This window comes from Bos indicus, chromosome 3, assembly GCF_029378745.1.
Source record: "Bos indicus isolate NIAB-ARS_2022 breed Sahiwal x Tharparkar chromosome 3, NIAB-ARS_B.indTharparkar_mat_pri_1.0, whole genome shotgun sequence".
Classification (NCBI taxonomy): Eukaryota; Metazoa; Chordata; class Mammalia; order Artiodactyla; family Bovidae; genus Bos; species Bos indicus.
In genome coordinates, this window is record NC_091762.1 from 70,926,688 (window position 1) to 70,939,924 (window position 13,237).

General features: G+C 35.3%; 1 protein-coding gene across 8 annotated transcripts in view; it reads left to right on the forward strand.

Moving 5' to 3' along the window:
• LRRIQ3 (leucine rich repeats and IQ motif containing 3) overlaps nt 1–13,237 on the forward strand; it is a 209,850-nt gene that overhangs the window by 43,810 nt on the left and 152,803 nt on the right. The window lies entirely within an intron of this gene.

Consider the following 13,237-nt stretch of genomic DNA (forward strand, 5'->3'; position numbering starts at 1 on the left):
TAAATGGTAGAGTTCATAAGATAGAAACAGAACATGGCCCTGAAATACAGGTAGGATTAAATAGATCTGGAGTTGGGAAACAGACATTCCTTGAGAAAGAAAGATTAGGAAGTTTCACTGAAATGGCATTCACCATTCTGTGGTAAGGCAGAGACAGTGTTGTCTTGTGTTAGCCTGCATGTACTACATCGTAGATGGCAATAGCCCTGATAGAGACCAGTATGAAAGGCAAAACTGAACATAATACAGTGCCTGAAACTTCTGACGATGAGATTCCATATACTTCTCTAACAAAGGCCAAACTGTGGGAGAGACTGGGCTTATGAATGAAGAAAAGTAAAGTGATTTGGAGTAAAAGATGTGAAAAAAATCAGGCAGTTGCTAACACGTACATATTTATTTAAAATATTTTTTCTATCTCATATGTTTCAGTTAAATTGTATGTATTTTATGTGAAATAAACATCTAATTAAATGGATCTGTCTTTAATTTATGCCCCTGGGATTGAGTTTTTCTCTCTTAGAATCAAGGTTTCCTTTGATATTCATGTACCATGAGATAATAACCTTCTACGTGGAAACAATCTGAAAATTCAGCAGACAAGAAGAGAGTCTGAATTAGCTTTGTGGGGAGAAATGTCAGTAGTAAAAATATATCACAGTGCTTCATGACAGACTGATTTTAATTCTTTTTCTTTTTAAAATGCTGTTCCATTAGGTGTATCACTTACCTACTCTGGGCCTGAGTTTCCTGATACATTAGTAATAAATGGTAGAGAGCAGGGGCTAATAGCAGTACTTAATTTTCTACTTGCTTGTGAGAATTGAAGTCATGAATATAACCCACATAGTATCTGGCAAATGCGAATATTCCATTCTTAATAGCTGATATTTTTTAATATTATTATTATTGTTGTTGTTCTACCTCATATTCTCTGTGCTATTTGTTTGCATAGGAAACAATTTTTCCTTGAATTTCTTGCTCCCTTCCAATTACATTTACTACAGCATTCACAGACTAATCTTTCAAAATTACAAATCAAATCTTACTCACCAACTTAAAATCTTCTGGTTGCTCCTAATTTGATTAGGGCAAAGTATTGGGATATTGGCCCCTACAATGTACATCACATACTTGAATTATCAACATTTGCAATACTGTATTGAAGTTGTCTGTATAATTATCTATATCTTATATCTACAAACATATTCAGTTCAGTTCAGTTGCTAAGTCATTTCTGACTCTTTGCGACCTCATGAATCACAGCACGCCAGGCCTCCCTGTCCATCACCAACTCCTGGAGTTCATTCAAACTCATGTCCATCGAGTCAGTGATGCCATCCAGCCATCTCATCCTCTGTTGTCCCCTTCTCCTCCTGCCCCCAATCCCTCCCAGCATCAGGGTCTTTTCCAATGAGTCAACTCTTCGCAAGAGGTGGCCAAAGTACTGGAGTTTCAGGTGCAGCATCAGTTCCTCCAATGAACACCCAGGGCTGATCTCCTTTAGGATGGACTGGTTGGATTTCCTTGCAGTCCAAGGGACTCTCAAGAGTCTTCTCCAGCACCACAGTTCAAAAGCATCAATTCTTCAGCGCTCAGCTTACTTCACAGTCCAAATCTCACATCCATACATGACCACTGGAAAAACCATAGCCTTGACTAGACGGACCTTTGTTGGCAAAGTAATATCTCTGCTTTTCAATATGCTATCTAGGTTGGTCATAACTTTCCTTCCAAGGAGTAAACGTCTTTTAATTTCATGGCTGCAGTCACCATCTGCAGTGATTTTGGAGCCCAGAAAAATAAAGTCTGACACTGTTTACACTGTTTGCCCATCTATTTCCCATGAAGTGATGGGACTGGATGCCATGATCTTTGTTTTCTGAATGTTGAGCTTTAAGCCAACTTTTAAACTCTCCTCTTTCACTTTCATCAAGAGGCTTTTTAGCTCCTCTTCACTTTCTGCCATAAGGGTGGTGTCATTTGCATATCTGAGGTTATTGATATTTCTCCAGCAATCTTGATTCCAGCTTGTGCTTCTTCCAGCCCAGCGTTTCTCATGATGTACTCTGCATATAAGTGAAAAAGCAGGGTGACAATATACAGCCTTGACGTACTCCTTTCCCTAATTGGAACCAGTCTGTTGTTCCATGTCCAGTTCTAACTGTTGCTTCCTGACCTGCATATAGGTTTCTCAAGAGGTAGGTCAGGCGGTCTGGTAATCCCATGTCTTTAAGAATTTTCCAGTTTATTGTGATCCACACAGTCAAAGGCTTTGACATAGTCAATAAAGCACAAGTAGATGGTCTTCTGGAACTCTCTTGCTTTTTCTCTGATCCAACAGATCTTGGCAATTTAATCTCTGCTTCCTTTGCCTTTTCTAAATCCAGCTTGAACATCTGAAAGTTCATGGTTCACCTGAACCTGTTGAAGCCTGGCTTGGAGAATTTTGAGTTTCTTTGACAAAGAAATTTGGCTTCTTTGATAAAGGCTAAAAGGAAATATTTGAATTGGAAGGTATTTACCAGTTTTTGTCAAAGTGTATTTGAAAGGAAAAGGTGTAATTATTGCCTGCTGCTAAGTCGCTTCAGTTGTGCCCCATTCTGTGTGACCCCATAGACAGCAGCCCACTAGGCTCCTCTGTCCCTGGGATTCTCCAGGCAAGAATACTGAAGTGGGTTGCCATTTCCTTCTCCAATGCATGAAAGTGAAAATTGAAAGTGAAGTCGCTCAGTTGTGCCCGACTCTTAGCAACCCCATGGACTGGAGCCTACCAGCCTCCTCCGTCCATGGGATTTTCCAGGCAAGAGTTCATACATTAAAAAGGAAAAAAAGTGTTGGCATATTAAGGATCTAGGACTTTCGAGGTGACTCAGTGGTAAAGAATCTGCTTGCCAATGCAGGAGAGACAGGAGACACTGCTTTGATCCTTGGATCAGGAAGATCTGGTAATGGAAATGGCAACCCACTCAAGTATGCTTGCCTGGGAAATCACATGGACAGAGGAGCCTGGAGGGCTATAGTCTATGGGGTTGCAACCTAGTGACTAAAGCATCTGTCTCATAAAGATTAAAAAGTAGCAAAATTTATACCCAAAGAGAGTAAAAGGGAAGGAATAATAAAAATAGTATGAAAAACTGATGAAATATAAAACAAGGATACAAAGAACATGAGAAAATGTGAAGGAATATCAATAAAGCCAAGAATTGGTTATTTTCAGAGTAATACATTGATAAAGCTCCAGCATGACTGCTCTAACAAAGAGACAGAAGGAAAACTTCAATTTACCATGATAAGGAATGAAAAAACAACATTGCTGCAGATCCACAGAAATTAAAGGGAACACAGGGAATAACTTTATGCCAAATAATTTGATAATCTATGTGAAATGGACAGATTCTTTGAAGCACCACAATTTTCAGTCTGACAGAAGAAATCACAATGCTGAATAGTCATTCATACATTAAAATAACTGAATCCATTATTAAAATCCTTCCTACGAAGATACTTCAATTCTAGGTTACTGGTGAATTATCCTGGACATTTAAGGAATGTTTAACAGCATCTTAAACCAAAATTTCCAAAGAGTGGAAGAGAATACTTTTCAGGTTTTGAGAGATCAGCATAACTTAAAAAGCAGTACCTGACAAGAACATTATAAGAAAGGAAACTTCAGGCTGTCTTATGTATGCACATGTAAAAATTGTAAGTAAAATATTAGAAAATTAGATATAGAGGTATGCAAAGTGGTTAACATATAGCCAACATAGGTTTATTCCAAGAATAAAAAGTTAGTTTAACATTAGGAAACCAATCACATTAATAGAATATGAGTCTCAGTGTTTCTCACTTCATTATCACATTAACTAAAATTTGTGCATACTTTGAATGTACTCTTATTTTTCAAGCTTCTAAAGTAACTGAGATTTGATCTCATCTAACTTGTGATAGGCAGAATTCCAAGATGGCCCATGTGATCTTTGTTCCCTGCTGTTACTCCCATGATCATGTTATATTGCATGGCAGATGGTATTTTGCAGATGTCATTAAGGTTCTTTACTAATAAGTTGACCTTCAGATAGATTTTCTGAATTAGTTTAACCTAATCAAATGACCTCTTTAAAAACAGAGTGTTTTCTGACGGATAGCAGAACAGGCTATCAGAGAAAGTTGAAATGTAAGTAGGATTTGATGTACTGTTGCTGTGTTAAAGGTAGAGTGGACCACATTCAAATGACCTGAGAGTGACTTTATGAGCTAGGAGTAACCGTCCACCAACAACCAGCAAGAAAAAGGGGACATTGGTCCTACACAAGGAACTGGATTCTACCAAGTACTTGAATGAGCTTAGAAGCAGATGTTTTCCCTTAAGCTTCCAGATAAGAAAGAATGCAGACTGCTCACAGTTTGTGCAATTTGTTACTCAGTAATAGGAAAAATAATATGCAGTAGAACTGTGCAGAATGACAGTATAGTTCTGATATGCACAGGGATTAATTAATGTAGTTCTGTGTAAAGTGAGGACTGCCTGAATACAATCATCTTAATGTCTACACAAAAAACATAAAATTCAGCACTTATATAAGGTTAAAAAAAGAAAAACACTTTTAGCAATCTAGGATTAAAAGGAGACTTTCTTAATCTAATTATGTATATTTTAACACATTTATTAATACTTAGTGACATCTTGGAATTATTTCCCTGAGATTAGGGAAAAACAACAAGGGTGTCAGCTGTTAGCACTTTTGTTTAGTATTGCTCTGGAACTATTGCTAGTGGAACAAAGTAAAGAAAATAAATAGATAAAAGATTAGATAGGAAGAAACAATTATAATTTCTTATAGCTGTTATAATTTTGAATGTGAAAGCTAATAAAAATACAAAAATCAATATTATTTAGATATATAGTACCAATCACCAACTTGAAAATGAAATTAAAATCTACCATTTATACTAGTATAAAAACCCCACTACTTGTTGGATTGATCTTCAGGAGGCACCACATAAACTAGATTAGGTGTACAAGAAATTTATTGGTAGTAATACCTTTGACAAACAAAAGAGGAGGAAGTAGGAATAGGCGGGAAAACATATTCATGCTTTTATGCTAATCTGTGAAGGGAGAGAGACAATGAATTGGGCAGAAAGAATTCAGCAGCACAACTCAGAAAAAATCTAGGCCAGACCAGTGGGTGATCCCTGAGCAAAGCTTGACCATTGGAGGAATCCTGCATCAGGTAGAAATGGGCCAGTTCTATTACAATTCCTCAGTCAATGACTGGGAATAGCCTTGGCAAAAGTATAGTGATGGATCTAAAAAAAAAAAAGGCAAGAGCTGGGGCTGTCAGTCACCTGTGCTCCTCGTAGTGGGACTTCTTCATGGAGATCTGAGCAGTACACTTCCAAAGCTGTCATAAACCATGTACTAAGGATACATGAAAGCAAGATGTGAATTACCTCTAGAAAGAAACCTACCAAACATTACTGATAGAACAAGATGGAAATAAATATAAGACTATATCATTTTTATGACATTGAAGGAATCAGTGTAATAAAAATGTCAGTTTTTCCTAAATTGATTTGTATGTGCAGTGCATTCCTAAACAAAATTGTAGGAGTTTTCCTTTAAAACACATACTTTGAGAAATAATATTGTGCTGGTCTTTCAGTTTGCCTCTGCTCACTCTCTAAATCCCATTTAACTGATAATGTGAGGATTTAGAAAGGCAAAGGGCAAGAGAAGTGCAAAGAGAAAGACAACAACAAAATTTTGCAAAGTAAGAAGCAAATAGGTATGTATAACTGACTTTGCAGATCTTAGAAGTCTACAACTAGAGATCAGAAAACTATGGTCCCTAGAACGGCAGCCTGATTTTGTAAATAAATTATATTGGAACATAGTCACACCCATTCTTTTATATATTGTCTGTCAATGTGCTTTTTAAGCTATAATGGAAAAGCTGAATAGCTAAAATACAGACTGTAGTGGTCACAAACCTAAAATATTTACTATCTGTATTTGGCTCTTGAAGGAAAAATTTGCCAACGTCTGCTATAGCTTATCCTGATATCAGAAGCCCAAGAGTAAAGCTGTGATTCATATTGCAAAACACAGGCATAATTAGAATTTAATGATACTAGGAACCAGTGCTGCACAAATAGGAACATTTATTAAATCCCTGTTTAGAATCAGTTAAACTCTCCTAATTTTATTCTAAAGTGAGATATTTAGTGTTTTATTCTAGAGATGAAATTATAGCTGACCATCACTAAATATTATTTAATCACTCTAAAATTATAGACTAAAACAAACAAAAGAATGGAGATAGGGAAATTTTTTCCCTCTATGAAACTTGATATATACTTTTGAGATACTAATTTTAGGCTGATAGGTATTTTCCTTTAGCTCACTGAATATAATTTCACTATTTTTGGCTTTCATTGTTGCCATTGAAAAGTAAACTATCAGGCTAATTTTTCCTTTACAGATTATCTTTCTTTTCCTTCTTACTACTTTTAAATCTAAGGTATTTCTGATATTTTTCTGAAGATGTTTTCTTTGACAATTCTAAAAATCACTTTATTTTTATTATGCAACTTAATATTTGCTGGCTTTATGCATCTAGGGATTGATTTCTCCTTTATCAATTCTGGATGATTTCCAGACATTCTTTTATTTATTGATAATCTATTCAAAACATCTATATTCCCCATTTTCCCCATTTTTCTTATGATGGGAAGTTACCCTCTTTACAGTGGTGTCTGTAAGTAAATTAACAGGTAGACTGGAACAGAGGTCGTGGTCACAGACTAACTTGACATTTGGTAACACCCTTGGGCTTAGGATTTCTTCCTATTGATCCCAGAGTCTAATTGGAGATAATAATCAAAACTGTCCATTGAGTTTTGTTCTGATTTTATTTTCTAATCTCTGGCTTGGTTTCTTCTCTATTCTGTATTATGGGTAAGTTTTAGTGGTTCTTTTATATCAGGGACGCTTAAATATTGCTTTGATTTGAATGTTCATTTGTGAAGCAAGATCTTGTTTCTCTTATAATTTATTTAGGATGCCTTTTAATTGTATCCCATTCTCATTGCCAGCTGTAGTGGTGGAAAGTTACCTAGATGCTATGACAGCCTCCAAGTAAGTTACCAGGCAGGCTGTTTCAGAGCTCACAGAATAAAAAACCTCAGAGATCAAATTAAGATGCTTGAATCAGATTACTTATCTACTTAAAACATATAGCAATAAACAAGGGAGAAAAATGGAAAAGAAGTGAGTACAAGTGAGGTGAAATGATTGCATTGTCTGAATCATGTATTATTCAGTGTTCATTTATCTTGTTTCCCACTTTGTTCCATCAGGCTTTCTCTGATGGTTGGGTTATAAGAGTAGAGGTGAGTGAAGGTCTTCAACAGCCAGAAAATGATTGGAGCCACCATACTCTTGACTTTTTAGAGAGATATAGGAGCAAGTGTTCCTCACCATAGCTATGAACTAAGTAACTGACAACCTGCCAAGAAGTGATGAGTTTTATTTGCATGTTTGGGTATAGGGTGCAGGAGGTTGTGTTAGGTTACTGATGGATGATTGATTTGGTGGGAGCCATAGCTGTGCCTCTGAAGATGAATTAATAAATGCTTTATGAATGTTCTAAAATGTTATTTAGTCCTTCCATACTTTATTCCTTCCTTTATGGCAGTATTTTTCACACACTTGTTTCATTTATTACATAGTGTTTTTCAGGTTGCTACCTTACTATGTATACTGGAGACACCTTATGAATCTTACCTGTATCTCTCATTTGCTTGTTCAGTATCTATACTTGGCATCTTATGAGCTATGCCTGTTCTAAATGTTTTTATTCTTTCCCTTTAAAATATAATTGAATATTCTTAAATCATACAACAAATACAAATTTACAATGTCTATTAATATTTATTTTATAATTATTTCTATTCTGCATCCTATACAGAAGATCCTTAGATTGATCTTCTAGTTGAATAATTTTCTCCTTAGTGATATATAATCTGCTATTTAGCCATTGAAATTTTCATTTTAAGTATTATATATTTTAATAGGTAGAAGTATTGTTTGGTTCTCTTTTTGATTTTGTTTTCTTAATAGCTCTTTTCTCCTATTTTTAATCTCCCTTTATTTTTAAAAACACATTAAGCATACTTATTTCCGTAGTTCGTAATTCTAGTTGTTGCTGTCTTTATGGGTTTGATTCTCCTATCTGCTTTTATTATGGATTTCACCTACTGTGCATCATTCCCTGTCCACTCTAATTTTGAAGGTCAACTCATATTCCTTGGGACTTCCAACTCATTTCCTTGGGACTGTTCCTTTGATACTCTGTTATGAAGATTGGTTTTTCCATAGAGGATGCTTTGATTACTTTTAAGTGTCTATTGAAACTGAAAAGGATCATCTCCAGTTTTTACAGATTACTCAGGTCATGTGAGGAATACATTGCTTTTAAAACTTTTCAGTAAAGACTGTTTTCCTTTCTTTGGACAAAGTAGGTCCATGATGGAAACTTTATTCTGGAAATTTTTAGAGTGACGGGAATAATGATGTTGGTGCACAGGAGGTGCACTTCATTTGATACTAGATTTTTTATGAAAGTTTCTCATTATAACCACCTTCCTGATGAGATGCTACATTCTTTTCTATTTGTAATACCCAAGCCTACAAGTAATACCAAAGGTCAAGATTATCTGAGTGAAGTAAATGTCCTGAGGTTGAAAGTTGGGTTTAGGTTTATTTCTTATCTCTTGCACTGAGGCTTTAGTTTGTGTTTAAATTTGAAGGAATGTAAGAATTTTATAAAGTAAGTAAAATTTTAAAAAATAAATTGACATAGGTTTCTACATTTTGAGAAAGATAATTGCCACATGGTTTACCTCTCTACACTTTATTTAACAGTAAAAAGACTCTTACCAAGCATCCATTCTCATGCATTCTATATTCTTAAAATTTATGTTTCTTAATAATATTAAAAATAAACTCACATAAATAAACAGATATTGGTAATTCCAACAATGTTAATGACCTATTGTAAAATATTTTATAGTTGACAAAATTTAAGGAGTACTCATTTATACAAATAACACCAGTGTTCCTATATATTATCAGTCTTTTACTTGTGTCCTCTGTATTTAACTGTTCTCAATATGTGTAATATGATTTGAGCTGATTTGACTATACACATCACACCCAGATGAGTAATTTCTGACATAAGAAAGCTTGTTTTTATCAATACTAAGATTGATTTGATTATCTTAATAAAAGAAGTAGAAGATCAAAAACATTTTATATTAGGGTATAGCCAATCAACAATATTGTGGTAATTTCAGATGAACAGTGAAGGGATTCAGCTATACATATACATGTATCCAAAATAGTTGAACAGAAAAAAAAAAGAAATAAAAGAATATCCAAGACAAACTAGTATAAACAACAAAGAGATATATTAGTTTATGTGACTGAGCAGACCTACAGAAATTTATTTGGAATCCCAAATAAAACCTGAATTATACCCTAACCCTGATATTACCCTTGAAGTTTGTACCAGTTTGAGCTTTTTACTGTTATGTGTAAAAAGAAGTTGATACTATAAGGAAGAGATTTCAAATTGTAAAATGGCTAAACTGAAAAGAGAATGGTGATAAATTGTTTGTCCTGAGCTGGGCAGTTGGTCATTCTCTTTATATAGTTGAGAAATAGTTGGTTAAATTTTTATTTATATTATAGATTGACTTTTGCCTACAGAAGGTATGAAATTAGGAGGATTAGTAGGAAAAAATAACAGATACTGAATATTTTGATTACTTTTGTGGTCCTATGTATCATCAACATTTTGCTTATCTCTTCTCTAACTCTAATAGTAGATTACTTTAAGAAATATGCATATAATAATTAACTTGAAATGTGTATAAATGAAATCAGTGAAGGAGGAAAATACAACTTTGCTAAGAATGGTCTTTTTTTGCCCATGATCTGGGATTCAATTTGATGAAACGTTTGCCATTTGAGAGTCTTATCAAATAGAAAAGAAGATGTATTTACCCCAAGATAAAGTTAGGACTTGGAAAGGTAAGACATTAGAAGAAACTAGTATATTCTGTAAAACATTCTCTTTCTGGGTCAAAGACTAGTAAACCTCAGTAGAAAGGCAGAGCCTTTGATTTGATGATAAATAAATATTAGTGGACCCTAAGGCAGAGCCTAGCTGAAGTAAATTGTTAAACTTAATCCTGTCAGGAGGGCAGAGAAGAATGTCTTCATGCTGGCAGAAAGGTTTTTTTACGTCGAGAAAGTTGTTTGATTTAAAGGGTGGGCATTAAAAATATGAACTTGCTTACTGAGTGTTTAGGGAATGGAGTGGCCAGATAAATCTAGAGCTATTTTAAAATGCAGATTTTCTTAAGCCCTTTGGCACATTCAGTGTTCCAGTTCTCAGGACATAGTCTTCTGCTACACTAACATCTTTAAGATATCCTTATAATTCATCTCAAGGAGAGGACAATATTCATGGAAGTGCCTATATGAAAGCACAATGGAATGCTTTTAACTATACTTACCAGGGATAAACTCTGTTGCCCAAGCAAAAAGTCCCACCTATTCTTGTTTGTCAGGATATGATAATATGTTTTGGTCCAGTAACCACTTTATATTCATCTGTAGTCACTGTGATTTTTTAATATGCATTTATATATTGGGTAGGTAGGTTGGGGGTGGATAATATTTATCCAGACTTGTTGTACCATGAATTGTCAAGGATCCTTAACTTACACCCAGATTCAGTGTTAGAAGTGTTTTTGAATTCTCTCCTTTTGAGGAGGCGTAGATATATTTCATGTACATATTGATGATTTGGTAGATATATGTATGAGAAAGTGATATTGATGTTGATATCTAAATAGGTACTCAGTTCAGTTCAGTAGCTTAGTCATGTCCAACTCTGTGACCCCAGGGACTGCAGCACGCCAGGCTTCCCTGTTCATCACCAACTCATGGGACTTGCTCAAACTCATGTCCATCATGTCAGTGATGCCATCTAACCATCTCATCATCTGTCATCCCCTTCTCCTCCTGCCTTCAATCTTTCCCAGCATCAGGGTCTTTTCCAATGAGTCAGTTCTTCACATCAGGTGGCCTAAGTATTGGGCTTCAGCTTCAGCATCATTCCTTCCAATGAATATTCAGGACTGATTTCCTTTAGGATTAATTGATTTGATCTCCTTGCAGTCCAAGTGACTCTCAAGAGTCTTCAACACTGCAGTTCAAAAGCATCAATTCTTTGGTGCTCAGCTTTCTTTATGGTCTAGCTCTCACATCCATACATGACTACTGGAAAAACCATAGCTTTGACTATATGGATCTTTGTCGGTAAAGTAATGTCTCTGCTTTTTAATATGCTGTTTAGGTTTGTTGTAGCTTTTCCTCCAAGGAGCAAGCATCTTTTAATTTCATGGCTGCAGTCACCATCTGCAATAATTTTGGAACCCAAGAAAATAAAATGTATCACTGTTTGCACTGTTTCCCCATCTATTTGCCATGAAGCGATGGGATTGGATGCCATCATCTTAGTTTTTGAATGTTCAGGGTTTTTTTGTTTATTTGTTTGTTTTTAAACATTTTAACTGAGGGATAATTGCTTTACAGAATTTTGTTGTTTTCTGTCATACATCAAGAAGAATCAGCCATAGGTACATGTATGTCACCTCTTTCCCAAACCTCCCTTTCATCCCCCTCTACTTCCTACCCTTCAGCCTGTCCCAGAGCCCCTGTTTGAGTTCTCTGAGTTATACATCAAATTCCTTTTGGCTATCTATTTTGCATATGGTATTACAAATTTCCATGTTACTCTCCATACATCTCCCCTTAAGTGTTAAGTTTTAAGCCAGCTTTTTCACTCTCACTCTCATCAAGAGGATCTTTAGTTCCTCTTTGCTTTCTGCCACAGGATTGCTGTCATCTGCGTATATGAGATTATTGATATTTCTCCTGGCAATCTTGATTCCAGCTTGTGCTTTATCCAGCCTGACATTTCACATGATGTACTCTGCCTGTAATTTAAACAAGCAGGGTGACAATACACAGCCTTGATGTATTCCTTTCCTAAAGTAGTTGTGGTTTTTCCTTTGTTGAAATTTGCCTTTGATATTGGAATACGTTCTTAATAAATGTGGTTATGTTATACATCATTTGAATGCACAATTCTTGCTTTATATTTTTTTTTGCTAATGACTTATTATTTGCTGTTTCTTTTATATGTACTTCAGACTCTGAAAATTATGTTAGACAAAAAGCAAACTCGAGCAGTTTTCTTATTCGAGTTCAAAATGGGGCATAAAGGAGCAGAGACAACTCACAACATCTAAAACGTGTTTTGACCCTGGAACTGATAACAAACATACAGTGCAGTGTTGTTTCAAGAAGTTTTGCAAAGGAGACAAGAGCCTTGATGAGTAGGAGCATAGTGGTCGGCCATTGTAGATTGACAGTGACCAATTGAGAGTAATCACTGAAGCTGATCCTTTTACAACTACATGAGATGTTGCTAAAGAACTCACAGTTGACCATTCTTTAGTCATTTCGCATTTGAAGCAAATTGGAAAAGTGAAAAAGCTCAATAAGTGGGTGCCGCAGGAACTGACCTAAAATTTAAAAAAAAATCTTGTTTGGAAATGTTGTCTTCTCTTATTCTTTGCAACAACAACGAACCATTTCTCAATCAGATTGTGATGTGGGACAAAAAAGTGGATTTTACACAACAATGGACTACCTCTTCTTCAAGCATCTTGACAACATTTTGCAGGGAAAATGCTTCCACAACTAGTAAAATGGAGAAAATGCTTTGAAGAGTTTGTTGAATCCCAAAGCCCAGAATTTTATGCTACAGGAATAAATAAACATTTCTTGTTGGCAGAAAAGTATTGATTGTAATGGTTCCTATTTTGATTAATAAAGAGATATGTTTGAACCTATTTACAACAATTTGAAATTCACAGCCCAAAACCACAATTAAGTTTGCACCAACCTAATATATTTTAATGGACCTTCTTGTTGTATACCTAACACCTACTCCACCCCTCACCATTGTGAAGAATAAGATAAATCAGACACTCAGATATAAGGGTTGGACCAAATCATTCTGAGCAGAAGAGAATTTTGCCTACAGGGATTGTCTACAGGGATTAGTAGATTTACACTGCCTAGTCCATA